This window comes from Schistocerca serialis, unplaced genomic scaffold (assembly GCF_023864345.2).
Source record: "Schistocerca serialis cubense isolate TAMUIC-IGC-003099 unplaced genomic scaffold, iqSchSeri2.2 HiC_scaffold_1184, whole genome shotgun sequence".
Taxonomy (NCBI): Eukaryota; Metazoa; Arthropoda; class Insecta; order Orthoptera; family Acrididae; genus Schistocerca; species Schistocerca serialis.
Window position 1 is genome coordinate 107,501 of NW_026047386.1, and position 5,000 is coordinate 112,500.

Below are 5,000 nucleotides of genomic sequence, written 5' to 3' on the forward strand. Positions count from 1 at the left end.
CGGCGCCCCACCCCAACCGCCGAACTCGCAACTCCAGCGGATGAACGGCGGACTTTTCCCGCAGTCGCAATGTGCAATCCACCCCTATAACTTGCGTTTCATGAAGAGTTATGTCCAATATGCGACATTCCCGCTGTCCCTATACATGAGCTGCGAGCTGTACCAGTTACGAGCTAGAGACGCGATCGCGTTGCTCTCTGTACGAATGCCGATGCTGAGCGGTCAGCTAGGAGGCGCTCCATCCATGTCGGTACCGGTGGGCGTTGCACTCGCAGTCGCAAAAACGTACGGCAAGTATATTACTCGGAAGAGTTTATGACAGTCCAAGCCCCCCTGCGTGGGGAGCGTCTTTCTAGGCCATGACCCACCGGAAGGGCGCAGCGTCCCCCACCCCAGACATGTGACGTCACACTATCGGTATTGACGACTCGACTCATTGCTTATAATCATTTGCCATACACCGGTGGAAGCTGCCGAGACGAGTAGCTACATAGCGCGCTCGCCGTGGCACTAATGTACAGAGATACAACAGTTTCGACTGGAACCGGATTAAACGTATACACGGCGCTGATTAGTAATAGATAGACCCATCAGAATACAGATAATATATACAACTGTCCGTATACATGCTGAAAGACTCTGCTCACAATCACAACCACACGTCAGCCACACACTCTTATCACGCACTACTCTCCGCCTGTAACACGCACACAGACAATATGTAAGCACCAGCGTGGAACAACACCCAGTGCATCCTCTCCGCCACATGAGACAATCCACACTGTCATAACCAGACTGGGAGGTCCACTCAGAAAACGGAATATCCCACCCTCCCGACAACCACCATTGCTCAGCTAAGCCACCAACACCCACACATGTCCTACACAGGGGTGCACCCAACATCACAATACTGCCTCCTCTCACAGCACACAAACAATGGCAGGAATGAAAGACACAGGTCTCCCACAAGCATGGAATCGGAGCGCCGCCTGTCATGAGCCAAAGGTGTATCCTGACGTGGCAAATCAGATGATGCCGCAGGCATCCACTTACTATAATCACAATCAACAAACCGACCGGCCGCCCCCCCCCCCCCCCCCATTACACCTTTCCTTACAACAATGTGTACCTTAACCTAAACTATACTGTACCTTAACCTAAACTATACTGTACCTTAACCTAACCTATACGGTACCTTAACCTAACCTATACGGTACCTTAACCTAACCTATATTGTACCTTAACCTAACCTATATTGCGCCTTAACCTAACCTCTATTGTAACTTAACCTAACCTATATTGCTCCTTAACCTAACCTATATTGCACCTTAACCTAACCTATATTGCACCTTAACCTAACCTATATTGCGCCTTAACCTAACCTATATTGCGCCTTAACCTAACCTATATTGCGCCTTAACCTAACCTATATTGCGCCTTAACCTAACCTATATTGCGCCTTAACCTAACCTATATTGCGCCTTAACCTAACCTATATTGCGCCTTAACCTAACCTATATTGCGCCTTAACCTAACCTATATTGCGCCTTAACCTAACCTACATTGCGCCTTAACCTAACCTATATTGCGCCTTAACCTAACCTATATTGCGCCTTAACCTAACCTATATTGCGCCTTAACCTAACCTATATTGCGCCTTAACCTAACCTACATTGCGCCTTAACCTAACCTACATTGCGCCTTAACCTAACCTACATTGCGCCTTAACCTAACCTACATTGCGCCTTAACCTAACCTATATTGCGCCTTAACCTAACCTATGTTGCGCCTTAACCTAACCTATGTTGCGCCTTAACCTAACCTATGTTGCGCCTTAACCTAACCTATGTTGCGCCTTAACCTAACCTATGTTGCGCCTTAACCTAACCTATGTTGCGCCTTAACCTAACCTATGTTGCGCCGTAACCTAACCTATGTTGCGCCGTAACCTAACCTATGTTGCGCCGTAACCTAACCTATGTTGCGCCTTAACCTAACCTATGTTGCGCCTTAACCTAACCTATGTTGCGCCGTAACCTAACCTATGTTGCGCCGTAACCTAACCTATGTTGCGCCGTAACCTAACCTATGTTGCGCCGTAACCTAACCTATGTTGCGCCGTAACCTAACCTATGTTGCGCCGTAACCTAACCTATGTTGCGCCGTAACCTAACCTATGTTGCGCCGTAACCTAACCTATGTTGCGCCGTAACCTAACCTATGTTGCGCCGTAACCTAACCTATGTTGCGCCGTAACCTAACCTATGTTGCGCCGTAACCTAACCTATGTTGCGCCGTAACCTAACCTATGTTGCGCCGTAACCTAACCTATGTTGCGCCGTAACCTAACCTATGTTGCGCCGTAACCTAACCTATGTTGCGCCGTAACCTAACCTATGTTGCGCCGTAACCTAACCTATGTTGCGCCGTAACCTAACCTATATCGTATCTTAACCTAACCTATATCGTATCTTAACCTAACCTATATCGTATCTTAACCTAACCTATATCGTATCTTAACCTAACCTATATCGTATCTTAACCTAACCTATATCGTATCTTAACCTAACCTATATCGTACCTTAACCTAACCTATATTGCCCCTTAACGTAACCCATATTGCGCTGTAACCCAACACACGTTGGGCCTTAACCCAACACACGTTGGGCCTTAACCCAACACACGTTGGGCCTTAACCCAACACACGTTGGGCCTTAACCCAACACACGTTGGGCCTTAACCCAACACACGTTGGGCCTTAACCCAACACACGTTGGGCCTTAACCCAACACACGTTGGGCCTTAACCCAACACACGTTGGGCCTTAACCCAACACACGTTGGGCCTTAACCCAACACACGTTGGGCCTTAACCCAACACACGTTGGGCCTTAACCCAACACACGTTGGGCCTTAACCCAACACACGTTGGGCCTTAACCTGCTCTGTAATTGTCATACGACGCGTTAAATTAGTGTAGTGTTGCCTAACTGCAACCCCCGCAATATAGTTTGCTACTCGCACTGCCCGGTCCCCAGTGTATCGCTTCATGTTAAACACCTTGCAGCTATACACTGTAATGTGGATGGCAGCAGGACGTACATGCTCAATGCCCTTTGCAGTTGTTCATTGGCATTCGCAGTTGTTCATTGGCATTCGCATGGCGAAGCACTTAGCCTACGCTGTGGTATGGCCTGTGTCAACTGTCCGCTGATATTGTACGTCCAAATCACACACTGTACTGCACATTGGTCCTCATGTACTGAATGATACATCGTGGTACATGTGACCGTACAACGACTGCGCCAACAACGGCGAACCATGCGGTCCAAATGTTGTGCACGCAGCTACGTGTCGTCTCCCTATAAGAGCTGGATTGCAGTGTGGTATGCCCTGGATGGCGATCAGCATGAGCCGTCTGTTGATGTAGTGGCGCGTGTTGTCAGACGTTGTCGTCTCTTCTCACACACCGTGATAGCATGGTGCACTGCGTTCCACATCTGCGACATGCGACAGAGGCCGGTTGACAGTCGTTCGCGCAATGGACATCGCATACGTACGGGGGCCACCTTCCACGTGTTTGCGAAGCGTGCACATGTTGTTGCGTGTATGTGGGCAGACATAGTGTGTCGTGACACCTGACACAGGCATGCAACAATCGTTGAATTTGCAAATGGCGATGGACGCCTACGTTTGCTGGTGACGTTACGCAAATGAACAACTGGTAAACCGTTGTGGTGCGGTTGTTCTCGCTAGAGGTGAATCAGTGATGGCGACGATCGGTTGAGCTACCAACCGGTTGTTTCAGCGATACCCACCATGCCCACGAACGTGAATGGCATGTGGGTGTGAAGCGATACGCGGCGGTGGCTGGGTGGGACCGGCCCCGGCCGGTGAGGGGGGGCCTCCCGGCGTGCTGGCCGCGCGGTGCGTGGGCGCACGCGCTACAGCCGGCTGGTGGGGGCGGCCACTGGCAGGCGCGCCGGCCGACGGAGGCGGCAGGCGGCGCAGCTGCGCGCCGGCGCACCCTGCACGCGGCGCCGTGCGGCCAAAGTAGGTCCTCGCGGGCCCGGTGCGAAGCGCGGTGGACATCTGCAGTGTGCTGGTCCGATTGAGGACTGTGTGCGCTGAGGATGCGCCGCCGCCCGGCGCTCGGCGCCGCGACGCCGTCTGCTGCTCGGTCGCCTCTGCGGTTCTCGCAGGTGGTTTGTATCGCAGCTGTGCGGACGTGTTGGCGCGTGCGCTGTGCTGGGAGAGTTCGCTTCGGCACCCAAGTGGGGCTTTTGTCCTTCTGTGGCGCTGGCGTTGGAGCTGCCGGTCACCGTAGGTGGCGCGTGTTGTCTCCCGCCGGCAATGCCACGACAGCACGCTCCCGGGCCTCTGTCGGCAGCGGCAAGCTCAGTTGGGAGCACGGGTGGTCGCACCTAAAGCGTCTACTCGCCAAACTCCGGGCGATTGCGCCTCTCTCGAACCCGACCAAGTACTTAGGACGGCGCTGCGCGCCGCCGGGACCTGAGAGGGTTTCGAGGTGTATGGTGCAGGGGAGCTCAGCCTCCTCCTGTTTGCAGAATAATTGAGCGGACGCTTGCGTGTTCGCGCGGGCCCCCGGGACACACTCCCGGGCGGCCGGCTGCTCAGCTCTAGTTGACGCAGCTCCCTGGTTGATCCTGCCAGTAGTCATATGCTTGTCTCAAAGATTAAGCCATGCATGTCTCAGTACAAGCCGCATTAAGGTGAAACCGCGAATGGCTCATTAAATCAGTTATGGTTCCTTAGATCGTACCCACGTTACTTGGATAACTGTGGTAATTCTAGAGCTAATACATGCAAACAGAGTCCCGACCAGAGATGGAAGGGACGCTTTTATTAGATCAAAACCAATCGGTCGGCTCGTCCGGTCCGTTTGCCTTGGTGACTCTGAATAACTTTGGGCTGATCGCACGGTCCTCGTACCGGCGACGCATCTTTCAAATGTCTGCCTTATCAACTGTCGATGGTAGG

The 5,000-nt window shown here is 52.3% G+C and overlaps 1 non-coding gene across 1 annotated transcript in view; it reads left to right on the forward strand.

Annotated features, from left to right (window-relative positions):
• The first annotated feature begins 4,653 nt into the window (after window positions 1-4,653).
• The window catches only part of LOC126434198 (small subunit ribosomal RNA), a 1,910-nt gene continuing 1,563 nt past the window's right edge, over window positions 4,654-5,000 (forward strand). Inside the window, exon 1 of the ribosomal RNA XR_007579048.1 lies at window positions 4,654-5,000. This exon is cut by the window's right edge and continues 1,563 nt beyond it. This is a non-coding gene — a ribosomal RNA (small subunit ribosomal RNA).